This window comes from Lotus japonicus, chromosome 1, assembly GCF_012489685.1.
Source record: "Lotus japonicus ecotype B-129 chromosome 1, LjGifu_v1.2".
Lineage (NCBI taxonomy): Eukaryota > Viridiplantae > Streptophyta > Magnoliopsida > Fabales > Fabaceae > Lotus > Lotus japonicus.
This window is the reverse complement of record NC_080041.1, coordinates 20,816,499-20,828,479: the sequence shown is the minus strand read 5'-3', so window position 1 is coordinate 20,828,479 and position 11,981 is coordinate 20,816,499.

Below are 11,981 nucleotides of genomic sequence, written 5' to 3'. Positions count from 1 at the left end.
TTGAACAATCTTCTGTCCTGCATTGTGTTGCAGAGTAATGTGTTAATGGCATTGTAAGATAAGTTATCTATGTTGTGTTCTCTAAGTAATGAAATTTGCTTTTTTGTGCCTACTGCAAGCTGTTAGTTTTTTGAGTTTATGCATCTTTATTAAGAGGCAAAATTAAGGACTGAATTTTAAAAATGAGTGAACAGAATGTAAGTTAATTTAAAAAGTTTTTATATTGCCTAATTTAACTGATCTGAATATACGGCGCAGATGTGGCAAGAGGGTGCATGTAAATTATACTGGTTTTTTGTCCAGGAAGGTAGTGAACAGTTTTTGGAGAATCTGTATAACACATAATATAACTGATTTATATATCCTCATCTAACTGACTGCAACCACAGTTTTGTGAGTGTGTTAAATGTTGCAAAAGGTGAATAATAATATTCTGGTCAGATGTATGTGGGCATAGCTTGTATTTAAAGTTGTGGTTATATTTTAGAGTATAGTAGGCTATGTGTGTCTGACTAATGGAAGGTTCTGTGCCCAGTGGATAACAATTGTATAAAGCTCCTTTTTAAACAATTTAAGTAGAGTTCATCCCGTAGGTTCCAAGCATGAACTTTTAGAAAGATTTATCTAATTGAAAGTGGTGTTTGTAATGGAGTATTGTGTCACCTTTATTTTCTAAGTTTTTTAGTTGGAGGTAGCTATCTATTTTAGGTTGGTTAACAAATCTTGTGGTTTAAAGCAAGAGAAATTATGGAGTTTCCTAATCAGCCTCTACACAAATCGAAGGATGTATCAGTGCAAGGTAGAGTTACATAATAAAACATTCAAGTTCCTTATTTTGATTTTTAATTATCTAAAGTATTTTATATGCATCCCTTTACTTTGGACTGAACATCTATTATCTATCATTTATATAAGATGTTTGTTTTGTTTAATGTAGCTAGGAGTAGGAGGAAGCAATTAATGGCGAGGAAGAGAAGTTCTGAGGAAATGTCTCAGAACAAAGGTTGTAGTAGCAATATGGAAGGCAAGTTTGTGAATATAATTTAATTGTGTAAAGTGTTGCATGGGTAGATTATTTTTTATATTTTATGGGATATTTTTATATCTTTGAAAGTTGTTATGCTATTAGTCGTATGGTGATATAGCTATTTTTCTAATGTGAGTAAAACAGTTACAAAAGTGAGGAAGAATTATTCAAGGTCCCCTCTGTCGGATATTACCAACAACCTCACAATAGGAAACAGTTTAAATTTGAGTGCAAGTAGTTTGGGTAGCTCTGTTAATGGCATGTCGTTCAGATCCAGTGTAACTTCTACAAGCAGGTTACGTGGTAAGTTTGATAGTGTTGTATCTATATTATAAATTTGGAATAGGATTACAAAAATATTTTAGAGTTTGTCTATATTGCAGGCAGTGAATTTTCTCAATATAGGTTGTCTTCAACTCCGTTGTCCACATCCCCAGATGGCCTCTCCAATGTTGTAAATAATAGTGGTTAGTATGCAATTATTGCATAAGAAATTTGGTATAATAGTAGCTGTACTATTTTCAGAATTTTGCATCGTGGATTTGAATTGCAGTTGATCTTAGTGAGAAAAAACGGCAGTGTGCATTTGCAAGGGTTAGAAGATTACATTATATAAGAGGCAAATGTAGGAGTCATGATGCTGGTAAGGAGAGTATGACAGATTTGCGCAAGGATAAAACCATGAGGAAAGAAGGTATGTATAAATTTTATTTGATCATGTTATTGTCATTTGGTAGCTCATGAGTCTTATTTTGTATACAATTGATGGTAGGTAACAATTCAAATCGGTTGAATATAAAGCAACGATCTAAAAGGAGTAATCTGAAGAAAAATTCTCTGTTCCAAAGATATAATTTAAGACACTCTCTTGCAAGTTCATCAAAGTGCACTGTTGGTAATACTAATTGCATAATGGCTGGTTCAGTGTGTGTTGGATTAGAAAATGATTTTAACTTAGCACCTTCAGAGTCACAGTGCTTAGATCAACTCTATCAAGACTCGAAGTTAATAGGTATATTTTGTACATTGATTTTGATAGTTGTTTTTTAAGTAAGATAAATTTTTTTTTATGCCTTTACTCATATGAGTGTATAGATGAGATAGATCTTGGGGATGCGTCTTATACATGTCGTTATTGTGATGCTCACATGTGGTACGAAGAAAGAATTGCTAAAAGTAAGCGGAGTAGAAGACCTGAATTTTCATTGTGTTGCATGAGAGGTAAGGTTGTACTGCCAATGTTATCAAAACCACCTTTGCTGTTATACAATTTGCTACATGGATTTGATTCCCGAAGTAAACATTTCAAAGATAACATTAGAGCATATAATAGTATGTTTGCGTTTACTTCCATTGGTGGAAAGGTAGAATCAGCTGTGAATAACGGTGGAGGTCCACCTCAATTTGTTTTGAGTGGTCAAAATTATCATAGAATTGGTACTTTGCTACCTCAAGCAGGACAAGCGCCAAAATTTGCACAGTTGTACGATACTCAAAATGAAAATTTGAACAGAATGAAGCATTTCATGTAAGTGTATTCTATTTTAAGCTTTTTCCTTTGTATATTTTAGTTGCAGCCAATTTCACCATGTATTGATTGGATTTAAATAATTATTTTTGTTGTTTTTGGTGTGTAGTGATGGGAACAAAGGGGACAAGTTGGATATATCTTTAGTGGATGCTTTGAAGCAAATGATTGATGAAAACAATATACTTGCGAGGACATTTCGCAAGGTTCGGGATTATGTAATGTCTAATGAATCAACCCCAATTGCCTTGCGACTCTTTCGGAAAAGAGGAAAGGATCCTCGAACTTATAATCTTCCTACATGTGATGAGATTTGTAACACCCCGATTTCGGTGACGTCACTTTAGTAACCAAAAATCAAATAAAGCGGAAAAGCAGGTATTCTTTTTTTCGATTTGTTTGAATACAAAGACTTGTCGAAATTAGAGACTCAACCCAATCGCGATTAACAGCGACTAACATACAATATAAGTACAGCCCTCGCTGCAACTAAAAACATCGTCACGAGTGTCCTCAAGTGACGGAAAGTAACCTCAAGTACTAAAAGTATTGCCCAACAACAAATTAAACAAGTACGACCCATAAATAGAGTCATAAGTTTTATAAATACAGTCCTCCAAGAAGTAAGTAAGCCCATAAAGGCTTCCAAAAGACCTCCTACGTCCGACAAACTCCCTGTGATCCTCATGGAAGGGAACCACACAAAAAGCTAATAGTCGGGGACCTACCCTGCCCCAAAATGAGAAATGACAATCAGAGCTATGACACTAACACCCAACCTTAGTAGGCTCTAAACACCCATACCCTATACTTCCATCATCGACTCTCTTCTGGTCATGCATTCAGTCCGGGTCCTCGTCGAAAGCTTCAGTAATAGTCATTACGCTCCTGGTCCTCCTCGAGTGACGAATCATCACGAAACCGCTGTCGTACGTCTGGCAGCAGGCCGACCGCCCAAACACAGACATACAAACAAAGCCAAGACGCGAGGGTCAACTTACAGAATATAATAGATAATACAAACAACATGTGAAGAATAAGGGGGTATACATATAGGTTGTATATATACATATAATTTATGCATTTCCTACCTTAAGGTAAATACATAGCATATATATCAACATTAAATCATCAAGATATATAACGATGTTTATCAACATCAAATCACAAAAGACAATTGGATCTTCAACACATCAACAAATATAGTTAGGTGCATGGCGTGCCAATGCAATGTCATGCTCAAAAGATGATCCCAACAATTAGGCATGTCAAGTCGATCCAACCCATTGGGTTGAACATACGGACTCGCACATGCAAAAAATGACAACGCCAAGTCGGTTCACTCAAAAGAGTCGAACATACGGACGTTGCGCGTGTCCAATGACTATCGCCGAATCGATCCAATCCATCGGATTGAACATACGGATCCGAGCGTGTCGAAGAGTTATCGTTGAATCGATCCAATCCCTCGGATTGAACATACGGATTCACGCGAGTCGAAAGGTTATCGCTGAATCGATCCAATCCCTCGGATTGAACATACGGATTCACGCGAATTAAAATGGCAATCGCTGAATCGTTCCAATCCCTCGGATTGAACATACGGACTCACGCGTGCCTGAGTGACTACCGCCGAATCGATCCAATCCATTGGATTGAATATACGGACTCGCGCGTGTCAAACAATTATTGCCGAATCGGTCCAACCCGTCGGGTTTGAACATACGGATTCGCGCGTACGTGTTTAACTACAAATCTCAATTAAAAAGTACCCGAAGGTCAAAGTCGTCTTTGCGACTAGGCTGTGAAAAGCCGGAGTACGTATTGCACTCAGTGACATTTCCCTGGTCACTATGGTTCATCCCCGTGGTGACCATCAAATCATCTCAAGTTCAAGGCTTTTCGACTATTTCCCGTTTTTCACAATCATTTCCAACTCTTAAGTTTCCCTAAAGGTCTCGTTAGTTAATCAAAGCATTTCAAGTTGAGTTAATCAAGTTATGAGATTTATTATCGAAATCCAAGTTCCATAAGTCCTCAAGTTCCAAATTCCAACTATTCAAAGTTTCCCAAATCCCCCAAATATAATCCCCGGGAAAAGTCTAAGTATTTCAAAGAGGGCTAGATCTCAGACCTCCGGTCAGGACCTGCCTAGGGTTATTCTTTCAACCCGAATGATCAAAAGAATCAATTCAAATGTCCTACACTTCGCAATCGCGTCAAAGCGCACGATTCGACAACAATATCCATATCTCAAGCTATAAGAAGCAATACGACAATAATTCTGTGCGTAAATCATAAGACAGAAACCAGTAAACAGCCGAAGCCTCTCAGAAAACGGAGACACACGTCTCATATAAGTTCACTCGGCCGAAGCCTCTAGAAAACATTTCCCAGTTCAAAGCGATAAACAATATCCAAGAAATATTCAATATTAAGTAATATTCAAGTCGAATTTATCGACGGCTATAAATCAATAGCTAGTAAGTAAGTTGCCCTAACCTAGGGTTGTTCCAGTCTCGCGGTGTAGGTCTCCCTCACAAGCTTGTTCAGTCAACCCCAAAGTTTCCACAATTGAACCTTTGAGCAAACAAAGCAATAATGAATCAAAACAAGTCGATACAGTCGAAACAATCCTAACTAATGTTCGACAAAGCTCAAGAAGCTTCAGAGTACAACATTTATGTATGAATGGAAGGGCTTTCCCCGAATGGATGAGTTTTGACTCGATTCAAGTCTTGTACAAAAACACCCTATTCGCTAAAACGTGCATAACTCGAGTTACAGAACTCGGAATGACACTAAACCAAAGCCAAAATTTCGACAACGGAGAGAGCTACGCTATAACTCAGGTCATACAGACCCAAAAATTATTTTTGGACACGGTACCATGGCATATAAGTTTCGGCCACTATCAAAATAGGGTTTCCCGAACTTTTTCTTCGATCTAATTTAATTCCTAGGTATTCTTAGGCGATATCTAGGCCAGGGAAACTCTCAGAAAAATTATCGGGTCGAAAACTAACACAGGGGTATTTTGGTCAGTGTTTTTAGCCTGAAAACTCAAAGTCGGAATTTTGAGAAATAAATTTTATGAGCGTGTTCCTAACGACATTTATAACAACTAATCCTACTGATCTAAACTCAGTCGAGAGTTTTCAATCCAAAGAACGAAGCTTTGGCCAAAAATGGGTTTTTCGAGCAGAATTGAAACTCGGCGGCAATTCGGCGAGATTCACCAGAAAACAACCGGATATTCATGCTCTTGGGCAAGTAGGCAATAAGTTTAGACACTGAAATCAAGTTATTTGGACAGTGTTACAAAAAGCTCAAAACTTTGAGCACAGAAAGACATAGAGAAAAGCGACAGAATTTACGATCAGAGGTAAGGAATAGCATCTATACCTCGAGGTCTACGCGTAGCAACGAACGGTGCAACGATCAGGCAAGAAACGGCGAAAAGCTCTCCTCCCTTTCTCTCCTCCAAGCTCGCGGCCTCCCATGGGGTTTTTGGGTGGATTTTTGTTTTTTTTTTTTTTCATTTTTCCACCTATTTATAGGAAAGGGAAAATGCGGGAAAATGATTATTTTGCGATTCCGATTTTTCTTGTGCATTCCTCTGTGAATTCTAAGATAGTTTCCGGCGACAGAATTCCAGAACTCGAAATAGGTTTCTTGGAATTTAAACAAATGATCCAAAGTCGGTGTAAATCGATTTTACCCGAAAAACTACTTTTTGCAGTTGATGCCGGATGAGAAAACTTCTCTCTGAAGAAAGATGAGAAAATCGAAAGAAATAGGTGTACGCGTGTGGAATCTTCGTTTGAAGCTCCGAATAGAAAAAGTCTTCATCGACCGTTTATTTTAGGTTTCTTGAGCTATCAGGGATTTGGTTTCGGCAAACCTCCGAGAATTGGAATCGGACATTCGTATGTCTCAGGGTTTCATATCGAAACGCTTGTCATGGAAAGGATTAAGAGAAATTCTAACATTCCTCTGAAGATTTTTGGAATTAGTTCCTACAGTGCTTCAAGGGTAAATTAATCGTTTACTAACGCTCTTGCCCTAGGCGTAAGCGTATAAGACTCGAGTTATAACGTATATCGACTTTAATACTATTTTTAGTGTTTTCCTGAACTTTCTCCTTCATAAATTTATTCCATTTGATAAACACTTGTTCAGGTTCCCTTCACGATACATCGAAACCTAATCGTGAATATGAATTTAATTAATTTATTCTAAGCTTAAAAACTTGGGTCTCACAAGATTGCAGCGCTTATTATTGGTGATTTTGATAACATTGAGGTTGGTAGAGATATTATTGTGAAAAAAAATGGAGTACTTGCTCGGATACATGAAACTCATACATCATTTATTCCATTACAATATCCATTGGTATTTTCTTACGGGGAAGATGGATGGCAAGAAGACATTCCTTTAAGTGGTATTGCAGCATCTACTAGCTCTCGGTTGAAACCTCGAGTGACATTGAGAGAGTTTAGAACATATAGGATTCAAGAACGAGATTTGGAGCATGGTAATGTTCTATTATGTAGAAGGCTTTTCCAACAATTTTTGGTAGGCTGTTTTACCCTGATTGAATCTCAAAGACTTTCATTTGTTCGAAACAACCAAAAATTGATTTGAGCTGATTTCCTAAATGGCATTGAAGAAGCTATGGATCGAGGAGAAACTGACGCAGGTTCTTTGGGAACGCGTATTGTATTGCCGTCGTCATTTGTTGGCGGAAGGCGTTATATGTTTGATTGTTGTCAAGATGCAATGGCAATTTGTAAGCGATATGGTTATCCTAATCTGTTCATCACTTTCACTTGCAATTCTGTGTGGAAAGAAATTGATAGGTTTGTGCGAGGAAAAAATCTTAGACCTGATGAAAGGCCTGATGTATGCTGTCGGGTTTTCAAGATGAAATTGAACCATTTAATTGGTACTTTGAAAAGTGGTATTATCTTTGGACCTTTAGATGCAGGTACATTGCATATGTTAAATATTTTAATTATTTTTTTAGTATTGTTTTACTTGGAAAAAATTATTATTTTTTACTATATTAATTTTGTTGCAGGTATGCATGTAACAACATCTGATATTGAGCAGATATGCATGTAACAACATCTGATATTGATAAATGCATATCTGCTGAAATTCCTGATCCTACTTTATATCCCAAATTGAACAAAGTTGTTTGCACTTATATGTTGCATGGTCCTTGTGGACGTGAATTTTTAAAATCTCCTTGCATGTCGGAAGGTAAATGCAGCAAGTTTTTTCCAAAAAAATTTCAAGAAACCACTGTTATTGATGAAGATGGTTATCCTTTGTATAAAAGGAGAGATACTGGACTTTATGTTGAGAAGAAAGGTATTCGGATGGACAATAGTTTTGTTGTTCCTTATAATCCTCAACTATTAATGCTATACAATGGTCATATCAATGTTGAATACTGCAACAAATCTAATGCAATCAAGTATCTCTTCAAGTATGTCAGTAAAGGTCCTGACCGAGTAAATTTGGAGATTACTAATAAGAAAGACGATGGTTTGGAAACTGAGGTAAAAGATGAAATTAAACAATATTATGATTGCAGATATCTTACACCAAGTGAGGCTGTTTGGAGAACATTTAAATATTACATTCATGTCAAGTGGCCTGCTGTGTCGAAAGTGACGTTTCATCTTCAGAATAATCAGAGTGTTTGTTTTGAAGACAGTGATAATTTACAATATGTTGTTCAAAAAGCTGTTGAAAAAGACACAATGTTTATAGCTTGGATGAAAGCCAGTGCCATGTATGAAGAGGGGAAGAAATTAACATATTCTGAGTTTCCATCATATTTTGTTTATGATGAGGATTCTCAGTCATGGCATCCGAGGAAAAAAGGATACTCTATTGGGAGACTCCAATATATACCTCATGGAGTTGGGGAACTGTACTACTTGAGAATTCTATTAACTCGCCAGAAAGGTTGCACAACTTGGGCAAGCATTCACACTATTGAAGATGTTGTGTATGCTTCTTTTCATGATGCGTGTTATGCGTTGGGATTGTTAGTAGATGACAGGGAATTTATTGATGCAATTGTTGAATCCAATGATTTGGCATCAAGTTAGTAGTATTCACTATTTGTTATAGGTGTTATTCTGTTAGTATATATGATGATATGGTTAGTAAATATTGGTGGTATATAGTATATGTTAATCCACATTATATTTACAGAAATACAACTACGAAAATTCTTTGTCATGTTTCTTACAACAAACACAATGAGTAAACCTGAATTTGTGTGGGAAAAGTCTTGGCGGATTTTGTGTGATGGTATTGTTTATGAAAGAAGGAAAAAAGTACGCATTCCAGGTGAGCCATGTTCAATGAATATGTGTGTTACCATTTTTTAACTAACATTAATTACATGTATGTTTAATTGTTTTGTAGATCTTCATATAAATGATGAAGATTTTAAAAAACCTCTGTTTAATAGAGTTGGAGAAATTATTGCAATTGAATGGGAGGTCTCTAAAAGATTATCCATGCTTACCGTATCCTCAGCAATTTGATGATTGTTAGTATGTGAACAAAATTTGTAGCTGATGAATTGAATTATGATAAAGTTGCAATGGCAGATTTGCGCAAGTCATTACTCATCTCATTGGCCGAAGAACAATATCAGATATACAATGTAATAATGAAAGCAGTTTTGTCTCAATCTGGGGGTCTTTTTTTCCTGTATGGATTTGGAGGCACAGGTAAAACTTATCTGTGGAACACATTATCTGCTGCAGTTAGGGCGGAAAGGTTGATTGTATTGAATGTTGCTTCAAGTGGTATTGCGTCTTTACTTCTCCCTGGGGGGAGGACAGCACATTCTAGATTCAATATTCCTATATCTATAAAAGAATGCTCAACATGCAATGTAGCGCAGAGTTCGCTTAAAGCAGAATTGCTCCAGAAAACAAGCTTGATAATATGGGATGAAGCACCCATGTTGAACAAATTTTTTTTTGAAGCATTGGATAGGACTTTGACAGATTTGATGAAGTCTTTTTCAGAGATTGATAATGATAAGCTATTTGGTGGTAAAGTAATTGTTTTAGGAGGAGATTTCAGAGAAATACTTCCGGTTATTCAGAAAGGAAGTCGTTGTGATATAGTTAATGCGACTATCAATTCTTCTTATTTATGGAAGCAATGTCAAGTGCTTAGACTTACAAAAAACCTAAGGCTTATGACACCTAAATCTCCTGACGAACAAGTTGATATTCAAACTTTTGCTGATTGGTTGTTGAACATTAGGGATGGGAAGGTGAATACAAATGATGATGGGGCTTCTACCATTGAGATTCCAGACGATCTTCTTATTTTATCATCTGATAATCCATTACAAAGTTTGATTGATTTTGCATATCCTTATATGTTGCAAAGTCTTGAAGAAAAGAATTATAAGTTCTTTGAAGAGAGAGCTATCCTAGCACCTACTTTAGAAAGCGTAGAAGTTGTTAACAATGAAATGCTATCCAAAATTCCAGGGGGTATAAAAGAATACTTCAGCTGTGATAGTACTTGCAAGTCTGATGATAACTCAGAGGTTGAAGCTGAATGGTTTACGAGTGAGTTTCTTAATAACATCAAATGTTCAGGTATACCCAATCACAAGTTGATTTTGAAACTTGGTGTTCCTATTATGTTGTTGCGTAACATTGATCAGGCTGGAGGGCTTTGTAATGGTACACGAATGATTGTCAAAGAGTTGGGAAAAAATGTGATTGTTGCTAATGTTGTTTCCGGGAAACAACTAGGGGAGAAAGTACTTATTTCAAGAATGGATTTAATACCAACAGACTCTGGTTTACCCTTCAAGTTTGTAAGAAGACAATTTCCAATCTCTTTATGCTTTGCAATGACAATTAACAAAAGCCAAGGTCAGACACTTTCACATGTTGGATTGTACTTGCCAAAACCAGTTTTTATGCATGGTCAATTATACGTTGCTTTATCAAGGGTGAAGTCTAGGAAAGGGCTTAAAATTTTGATACTAGATGAAGATGGTTCAATTTCAAGGGCTACAAAAAATGTGGTGTATAAAGAAGTATATGAAAATATATGAAGTACCTTATTCAGCAATGTGTAAGTTTTTAACCAAGTGTATTAAAATAATTGTTAAATGTTATTCATTACTCATTTGAATATATCATTGTTTTTTGCAGGATCATCAGTGCAGAAGAAATTTTGCTGCCCATTCCTCTTTTTGACTATAATGATGTAGTGTTATTTTGATAATCATCTTATATGTAAAATTTCATAACAATGTTTCTCACTGGTATTGGTAAAATTGATATTTGTTAGTAGACTAATGAGTACGTTAAAAAATTCATAACGAATTTGGTTTTACTTGTGTGTGCTTAATAGATTAAAGGTTGTTAAATTATTATTGTGAATAACTATTTATTTGGCTGAGCTTCAATGTGGACAGAAGACATACATATTCACTCACTATTATTTTAAGTAGTTATTGGCCCTAATTAGAAAGGACTATAGAGCAAATCAAATGCTAGAAATAAGGATTTAGTGTGGTAGTTAAACATAGGACTCCATCCTTTTTTGCAAATAAACACAAAGTTCAGAGACTGCACATGATCCGGGCAAATATTCAGCCTCGACACATTTATAATGCATTTATTGGTTGAGTAATATTGTCAAATACTTTACAATGAAACAGATTAGACCCGGTTCCTCCTGCTCAGATGAAGACGCATTTAAATTAAGTTTGTCAACTGTCAGAAGCAATTGTGTAATTGGAACTAACAGGGATAGATGGGATAATGACTCTGACAAGATGGTCTGCTAATTTGTATCAAGGGAAAAGTAGTAAAGTCTAGGAAAGGCTATGGGTGGTGCAATCGAAATAGAGGTGGCTATGGCACAACAAGGTTTCAGATACGTGGCTCGCGAAATACCACTTATAGTGTTATTTTAACCATTGCGAGGGCATTGTGCACTCATTACCATCTCTCACAAATACGTTTTGTTTGCAGCCATTTTGGGACCGAGGAATCCATCTCTTAGGCAAATATGGAGAGAAATGTTGGAGATGATATTCTAGCGATCAGAGATACCATTGCTTTTTCCCTCTCTACCTGAACAGGTTTGAATATAATAGACATGTAATTTAGTTTTAATCCATTATTATTGGTGTAGAAAATTCAATAAAACATGGTTTCAATCTGGACAGGAGGTAGCTTTGGTACCCCGCGAGTTTGCTGCTGAGTTTGAAAATGAACTTATGTTGGAGTGGAAGTTGTTTGATCCACTTGGAAAGTTGCATCTGGTATCCTATGATAAGAATTTGGAGACACCAAATTTGTTTAAGGGATTGATGGAAATTCGTAAATATTATTCGTTGAAGGGATTGAA